General features: G+C 36.0%; 1 long non-coding RNA gene across 1 annotated transcript in view; it reads left to right on the plus strand.

The window, feature by feature from the left end:
• Nucleotides 1-1,668, plus strand: part of LOC103092828 (uncharacterized) — a 134,042-nt gene extending 132,374 nt beyond the window's left edge. Inside the window, exon 6 of the long non-coding RNA XR_008917713.1 lies at nt 1,464-1,668. This is a non-coding gene — a long non-coding RNA (uncharacterized LOC103092828). The remainder of the gene's footprint in view (nt 1-1,463) is intronic.
• Nucleotides 1,669-9,080: the final 7,412 nt, after the last annotated feature.

Here is a 9,080-nt window from a genome sequence, read left to right on the forward strand (position 1 = left end):
CCGTTTGCTTTTATCTACAGTTTGCAGCCATCCTTGGTAGGTCTTGGAATGTAACCCCTGTGGATATAGGGCCCTACTATATATAATAAAAAGAACAGTGAAATTCAAATGATCATAAAACCACACAATTTCAGCATTAAAAGGTACTTCAGCAGCTGTTTAGTCCAACTCACATCTAAAAGGAATCCTTCCTGTAACATAATTGATAAGTAGTTATTGAGCTACTGCTTGAAACACTTCAGTGAGAAGTAATGTCACCTCTTGTGATAGCACATTCCACTTCTGGACAAATAGAATTATTAGGAATTTTTTCTTCCTAATATCAAGCCTAAATTTGTAACTTTCACATAATGGAACATGTGGAATCTAAAAATCTGAGTTCAAATCTTTGCCTTACTACTTCCTGCTTAAGTTTTTACTATTTCCTCTTACTTTTTGCTCACCTTTTATCACTAGTAGTTCACAGAGAAGAGCCACTCCCTTTTTTCATCTTCTAAGAGTAAATTTAATGCCACACACATTTGTTGTTTTTTAGTAAGTCAATTGGTCATGTTGAGTACTTCATGACCCTGTGGACCACATTTTCCATGGAGTTTTGGGGGCAAATATACTGGAGTGGTTTGTCATGTTCCTCTTCAGTGGATTAAGGCAAACAGGCCTGTACTCAAATCCAATCTCATATATTTACTGGCTGTGTGATCCTAGGCAAATCACTTAACCTCTGTTTGCCTCGATGACATAGGGAAGGAAATGGTAAATGTCAACTCCTTAAAAACCAAAGAAGAACCAGTTTTCCTGTACCTCTGAAAACCAAAGAGCCACAGGATTATACCCACTGGCCCTGAAAAACCAAAAGGACCCAGTGTGCTCAGCAAATGTATTTCTTTTAAGAGAATTCAATCACATGTGTTGGGGTAGAACCAAGGAAGGAAGAGGACCTTACAGGTTTTATAGTGTTTCAAGAATGAGAGGAGGGGGCAGCTGGGTAGCTCAGTGGATTGAGAGCCAGGCCTAAAGACAGGAGGTCCTATGTTCAAATCTGGCCTTACTCAGACACTTTCCAGTTGTATGACCCTGGGCACATCAGGAATGTGAGATCTCTACTTCACCATACTTAAGCATGCCTTAGGGGAAGATAAAGTTGTAAACTCTTTGCTGAACAATGAAAAGTACTTAAACAGATACTTATAGTAAGGCAAAAAGTTCTTAAGCTGTGCCTATTTTTAGAACTAATACAAAGGGGTGCTAAGTACCTATAAAGGTCAGGCAACTTGTGAATTTACAAGGAGCAAAGAGGTGAGAACTTACTCAGAGATTCTAGTCTACTCAGGTGTGAATTACTCAAAAGATTAGTCTACTCAGGTGTGAACTAAGAATGATCTGTCCTTTGAAAAATGTCTACTGTGATTGGTAGATGTGAGAACTTAGGGGAGGTGACATAGGAGAAAATTCCCTTTAAATAGGAGCTCAGATTCATTCACATGGACATTCAGATTCAGGCATTGAGCTGGTGGAGTCATCTGAGATGAAGCTGGCCTGGTGTCACTAGAATCCTTGCTTGGACAGATCTTGTGGTGAGTGATTAAGGACTGACTGATCTTTCTCTTAAGGCTTAGGCCTGGGTTGGCCAGGGCTGCCCTGGGCTGGCCTATCCTTTTCTCATTATTTCCCTTTTCTCTCTTTCTCTCTTTCTTTAATACCTCATTGTATTAATTAATTAAAATCTCTATAAAACCCAGTTGACTTGGGTATATTTCATAATTGGGAATATTTCCCTGGCGACCACCTTATATTTGATTTAAAAACAAAACACTGTCTTGAAACCATATTTTCTGTGGTCACAATTTAAACCATCCACTCTTTTATTTACTACAATTTAAGTCTTCCACTATTTTAATTATTACAGTTTATGACCTCAACTATTTTAATTATTACCCAATCCATGATATGTTTGCCAATAGGAATTATGTTGATGTGACATCAAAATAACTTTCTTATGTTTTTAATTTACACATAAAAAATTCTCTGACTTTGTATTCTTTTACACATAATGCAATTGGCTTTTTGTTAACTCAAATGGCCTTGACAGTCAATGTATATGTGGTTTGTGATTCTAAAGGCAATGAAAATGAGTAGGGTTCTCATTTCTCCAAATGTTTCTTTTCCTTCTTTCCCAATCCTGAGCCTGAGCTTGGTTTCAGATAGGAATTATATCAAGGAGAAGGCAAGAAAGCAAGTAGAGAGAAAGGTAAGGATATTCCTACTAAGTTTTATTAGCAGTTTAATTAAATTTTCATTATCTATATGTCCAGAAAGTATATGTATGTGATATAGCCCAGAAGCATGGCTTTCCTTAACCCTTTATTCTGATATTAAATTCTCCTTCCATAAAATCACAGAATTTTTGAGTTGGAAAAAGAACTTACTGACATTTAATCTATCCCCTCATATATTAAGAAAGGAAAATTTGTAGCTTAGAAAAGATAAGTTATTTTCTTAAGGCCACAAATCCATAGCAATATATAGGAGAAAAACTTCTAGATTAGGGGTCCAAAGACCTTGATTTGAATTTTGGTTCTGCTACTTACTCGTTGCATGTATGACTTTGGGCATGCTACTTATATCCTTCAGTTGGTTCATGTGTAAAAGGAGGATAATAACGCATTCTTTGTCCTTTTAACAGAGTTGTGAGCAGGACCTGAGGAAAATGCATGAAAACAGGCAGAAGTAAAATAAAGAGCTCCTTCTTCCACCCCAAATAGAACGCTGAACCCTTCCTTTTTTCTTCTCCTCTTACTGCCAGCATTGGTCATAAATCAAACCAGAACCCTTAACCTTTTTTTGTTGTTGTTCTTTGCCTTTATTAAAAGCTTCGGTGTATCCTGAACTTTGGCCTTTGAACTAAGCTACTCTTTTTGCATTTTTCCTCAGTTATCTGTCATTGCATTTATTGTAAATACTAAAATATATCTGTGAGCCATTGATGTGGTTGTTTCTTCCAAATACAACCCATCCTATCTGCCTGGAATATGAGAATCTTGTTCCTGTCCTCTCACAAGTTTGCTACCTGGATTCAACTCATCATGTTGGGCTTGTGATGAAAATTTATTAGCTGAGACACCAAAAAATAAAACAGTCTCCAAGCCAAAAAGAAGTAGGTTTATTGAGAGAGGGCTGGTCTCACAGTAAAGCTGAACTCCTGCTGGTGACTGAAGACCTTGAGCCTTGTGAGTGGCCTCTTTATATAACCCAACCTTGTACTAAAGATACAATAATTTTTCAGATAAATTAATAGTTACCCAATAATCAAGTAAAATCAGTGAAGACATAAAGTAAAGGAGAACTGAAGAAAAATTGGATAACACATGGGTGTGTGAACAACTTCACATAATTCAGCATGGGGTGGAGAAGTGTCAGAAAACTTTATGCCTGCTGTGTGATTTTTCTTAGAAATGATGATTGTTTAGAATTAAGTGATTATTTTTTAGAAAAATTTTATACTTCCAATTGAATGCTTATTCAGTTCCAAAAGGACTGAACTACTAAAAAATGCTTCAGATAAAATCATATATGATTGTGATACATAAAATACTTCAGATAGAATCATATATCTACAAATGTATATATAATATGTATGTTATATATATATATATATATATATATATATATATATATAATCATGGAGGGGGTAGGGAATTTCATATTCACAGACTGAAATAAACTTTTCTTGAATTCTTTTATTATTTGAGGATGCCATTAGGGTGAACTCACTCTCACTATATTAATGGACTTTCTTTGTGTATTATGTGGATATATTTCTTTAAAAATATACTCTATTCCAATTATACTTTGTTTTTTCTTATTTATTATATATTGCAGCCTACTCACATATACCAGGTGCCTCGCCATTGTCCCTTGAGTAATACTCTTAAAATTCTTTGAATTTGATAGTATTCTATGATTCATAGCCATATAAAAAAGCAATAGATTATTGATACTAAAAAGATGAATGTTTGTAGAAGCTTGGGGTCATTAAAGTAGCTTTGTAATTTACCAAAGACAATAAAGTCCATTATCCCTCTGTTTAATTTTGGGCCCAACTCACAGACTATTTTCTTTTAACCCTTGCCTTCTGTCTTAGAATCAATAGTGTATATTGGTTCTAAGGTAGAAGCGTGGTAAGGGCTAGACAATAGGGGATAAGTGACTTGTTCAAGGTCACAGATAGGAAATGTCTGAGGTCAGATTTGAATCCCAAACCTCCCATCTCTACACTTGTCTCTCAATTCACTGAGCCACCCAGCTGCTCCCTCAAAGACCATTTATTTTCATTGTCACCCTAGGATGTGTATCTATATATGTGTGTCTTTGGGGGCCAGGGGGAGCATTTCTTGTATGTTGTCCTTCTAATCTGGATAGTATATATTCTTCATCCATTTTAGATGGATGAGACACATCTCTCTTTTCTTCCACATTCAAATAATTTGCATTTGCCCTGATCAGAATTTCATCTCTGTGCCAACTTCCTTTATATAATTTCAGGCTATGGCATCTTGCCTGTCCTTTCTCTGAACTCTGCAATAAAATCTTGTTACTTGTATTTTTTTCTTAACCTGGGAGTTATGGAACTTAGTAATGATGTTCTTGTGTATTTTCATCTTGGAGTTTCTTTGTAGTGATGACTGCTATATTCTCTCAATTTCTATTTTACCCTCTAGATCTTGAGCTTCTGGACAATTTCCTATAATTATTTCTTGGATTATGGTATTAAACTTTTTTTTATTAGAACTTTCTGGTAGTCCAACAATTCTTATATTATTTCCTTGATCTATTTTCAATGTCAGTTGTTTTTATAATAATATGTTTCAGGGGGCAGCTGGGTAGCTCAGTGGACTGAGAATCAGGCCCATAGACAGGAGGTCCTGGATTCAAATTTGACCTCAGATACTTCCTAGCTGTGTGACACTGGGCAAGTCACTTGACCCCCATTGCCTAACCCTTACCACTCTTCTGCCTTAGAACTAATACACAGTATTGTTTCTAAGATGGAAGGTAAGGGTTTAAAAAAAATATGTTTCATATTCTCTTCTATTATTTTGTTCTTTTGATTTTGCTTTGTTATGTAATCAAACCTTCAAAATTTTAGAGGACATACACAACCCCAACTGTTCATTCTTATCTATCACAATATATAAAATGGTACAGTTAATTTCTCTTCAAATTCCTATAATTTCTATTTTATCTACCACTTTCTTCTTATTGGTCGGAATCAAGTTCAGTTTAGCAGTCCCTCCAAGCCTCCTACATTTTGGTCCTCTGGCTTTTCATCTCATCTAGCTGTGGCAGAATAAAGAGAATTTAGGGAAATTTCTAGCTCTCCAGGTTATTAGTAGAGAGAAACTTCCAGAGATGTTTAGACAGTTAAAGCCCTATGAAATGATTATCTTTTCATCTGGAATAATTTTGTGATAGGCCTTTTCTTTTTCTGACTATAATATATTCTGACTATACTTTTACCCCTTTTCCTCCCATATCTATGTATTCCAAATCCACAAGTCATTAGGTGATGTAGGGATATTATTGTTATTAGAAGCCAATTCTCCTAAATTGTGGCTCACTGCTGTCTCTTATACAAACTGTTTTGTAAGGACTGGCCCTGTTCTCAGGCAGTGTGATTATTTCCAGTCTCTTGCTTGTATCACTAATTCAGACAAGGTCCAGTAAGGAAAGTAAAGAGCATTGCCCATTCTAGGGAAGAATCATGTTACCGGATAGTAAATAATAGTCAATAGTCTTCATTGATGTCTCTGGGAACCACCTTTCTAATCTCTTGCACTGGCTTGTGGATGATCATATAAATATCTCATGAGCTGTGTATTTGAATTGTAAAAAAGTGAATTGTTTTATCTTTTTCAACACAAGAAAATGAACAGCTTTATGTGTTAGCACTATAATCCCCAAATTGATATTGTGATGTCAGATGTCATAGATGTCAAGGGGATTAATTAGATGACAAAAACAAAGTTCAGTGAGCTACCTGGCAAAAGGTCATCTAACAATATAAAGTGATAGATGACAGAAATAATGAGCAGCATGTACCATTAGTGACTTTGTGTTTCTGAAGCTCTAAATATCTCACCCTTTTTCTGTAAGTCTTTCATTGTGGTCTTCCCTATACATAGTTGACTTCATATGTTTAGCAGAAACCAATGTAGCCTTTAGGAATAGAACATTCATTGCATAAAATTATCCTTGGGACTTTTCTGGAAGTTGCAATGGGATTCTTTTCTTTATTCTCTTTAGTCATCAACAGTGATTCAGAAAACAAGACAAAGCAAAACAATTCTGATTAATAGTGTCAATAAGAGCTGAGGTCTTGAATGGAAGCAGAAATAAAACATAAGAAAACATATGTGGTCATGGAAAAGCAAACATCCATCATTGTAAAAACTATTTGTTGTCCTTGGATAGGAGACACTTGTAGCATTGTCTAAATGTTACCTCAACCCATATATCTTTGATCAAATGGACTTCTTTAACAATTGTAAAAGTATTTGGTCACCTCCTCTTCTTTCTTGTCCTTGAATAGAGAATGTTTCCTTATTCTCATAACAAACTTTGCCAGATGTATGACAAACACTCCCACAGAAATCCTCCCTTTTTTCCTTTGATTCTCTCTTTCTCTAGCCTTCTTCTTCCAAGAAAGGTGTTACCCATCTATCCTAAGTTGCTGCAGAATGCTGCTGATGGATTGTATACTCTAAGAGGACCTGAAAATAAAAACAAAACAAAACAAAACAGGTAGGGTGCATCTGGGTGGCTCAGTAGATTAAAAGCCAGGCTTAAAGATGGGAGTTTCTGGGTTCAAATCTTGCCTCAGATACTTATTAGCTGTGTGACCCCAGGCAAGTCACTTAACATAATCCCAATTGCCTAGCCCTTACCAATATTCTGTTTTGGAACCAGTACACAGCATTGATTCTAAGACAAAAGGCAAGGGTTAAAAAAAAAATATTTGTACCCTATGTGGCTAAAGCTGTTGTCAGCAGCACTCTTCCCTAGTGTATTTGTAAATCCCTTTCTTTCTCATTGGACCACTCAAGTTATTTGGTCCTTCCTCAGTAGATCCAACTAGGCCGAGAAATTTTCCCATAGAATTATGTCTCCATTGTTATCTATTCATTACCTAAAGATAGCATACAAGTAGATAAGTTATTGCTGTGATTGGATTCATGTCTAAAATTGATATCTCTATGACTTTTGGTAAACAAAAGATCTCTGGGGATCTATGCCAGCATCACTGTTGAAGTAATTTATTTCCTTTTTCTTCTAACTTATTATCGAAGCTTACTGACTGTATTTTACTAGCACTTCTAACTATATCTCCACCACGAGTCTCATCAATGCCTAAAAATTCCCTTATGGGCTATGATTTCATTCATGACAAAATTGAGAAATTGTCAGGCACTCAGGTCAGAAGCTAGAGACTTGTTTGCAAATTGTGTTGCATAGTTTACAGAGAAGGACAGAGCAAGTTCCTGTTGGGGGAGCTGTGGGACTATTTCTTTCTGCCTGCACAGATACTGGCAAGTTCTAAAATTGTACATTCATATACAAAATGCTGTAGAAGTGAGCACCTCCTAATGATCTTGAAGGTAATATATTCTGGGTGAGAGGAAAGAAAAAAAAAGGAGCAGAATTCCCTTCTTTGTGTTTGCTGCTGGAAACAGGGTAATACCAACCACTTTTTGCATTTTGGCAGTGACAAATAATCCATTAAGACCTTTATCTTTATAATTCTAATCAGAGAAGTTAATAAAATGATTCTGGGTAAAAACACTCTAAGAAAACTATAAAATGTAGATAGAAAAGTCACTTTGTGCTTGCAACCTGGAGTGCATTCACTTTCATTTAATTTTAATTTGTTGTTTTAGCTATTTTCTGAAATTATTGTTGTAACACACCTTCTACTTTGTAACATTAATATAGCATTCAAATTCTATAGTACCTAGATATTTAGAATCCTTAGATTTAGAGCCAAGACAGATACTGAGATAATCTATTCCAAATCCCTAATTTTGCTTCATTTTTAACATGTATTCTCCATACCTAGCTTAATACATTGAACAGAAGATGATTGACTAAATGCTTGGCTTTAAGATTTCTTTTTTTTTTTTTAAATTTAATTAGTCAATTTATAACATTATTCCTTGGTTACAAGAATCATATTCTTTCCCTCCCTCCCCTCCCCTGACCCTTCCCGTAGCAGATGCGCAATTCCACTGGGTATTACATGTGTCCTTGATCAGAACCCATTCCCATGTTGTTGGAACTAGTATGTTCATTTAGAGTCTACATCTCCAACCATATCCCCATCGACCCATGTAATCAAGCAGTTGTTTTTCTTCAGTGTTTCTACTCCCACAGTTTTTCCTCTGAATGTGGATAGTGTTCTTTCTCGTAGATCCCTCCGGGGTTGTTCAGGATCACTGCATTGCCACTAATGGAGAAGTCCATTGCATTTGATTGTATCACAGTGTATCAGTCTCTGTATACAATGTTTTCCTGGTTCTGCTCCTTTCACTCTGCATCACTTCCTGGAGGTTGTTCCAGTCCCCATGGAATTCCTCCACTTTATTATTCCTTTTAGCACAATAGTATTCCATCAGCAACATAGGCCACAATTTATTCAGCCATTCCCCAATTGAAGGGCATCCCCTCATTTTCCAATTTTTTGCCACCACAAAGAGCGAAACTACGAATATTTTTGTATGGGTCTTTTTCCTTATTATCTCTTTGGGGTATAAGCCAAGTAGTGCTATGGCTGGATCAAAGGGCAGGCCAACTTTTAGTGCCCTTTGGGCATAGTTCCAAATTTTGGCTTTAAGAATTCTTAAAAATTAACATTTATTTTTCAGTTCAGTTCAGTTCCAAGCATTTTTCTCTCCCTCATCTCACTTCTCTCCTTTTGGGGACTTTTTCCTTTTTTTCTTTTCTTTTTCTTTTTAAATTTATATTTAGAATATTTTCCCATGGTAACATTTCTTAATCCTCCCTCCCCTGCTCTCTCCTCCCCTCTC

This window comes from Monodelphis domestica, chromosome 3, assembly GCF_027887165.1.
Source record: "Monodelphis domestica isolate mMonDom1 chromosome 3, mMonDom1.pri, whole genome shotgun sequence".
Lineage (NCBI taxonomy): Eukaryota > Metazoa > Chordata > Mammalia > Didelphimorphia > Didelphidae > Monodelphis > Monodelphis domestica.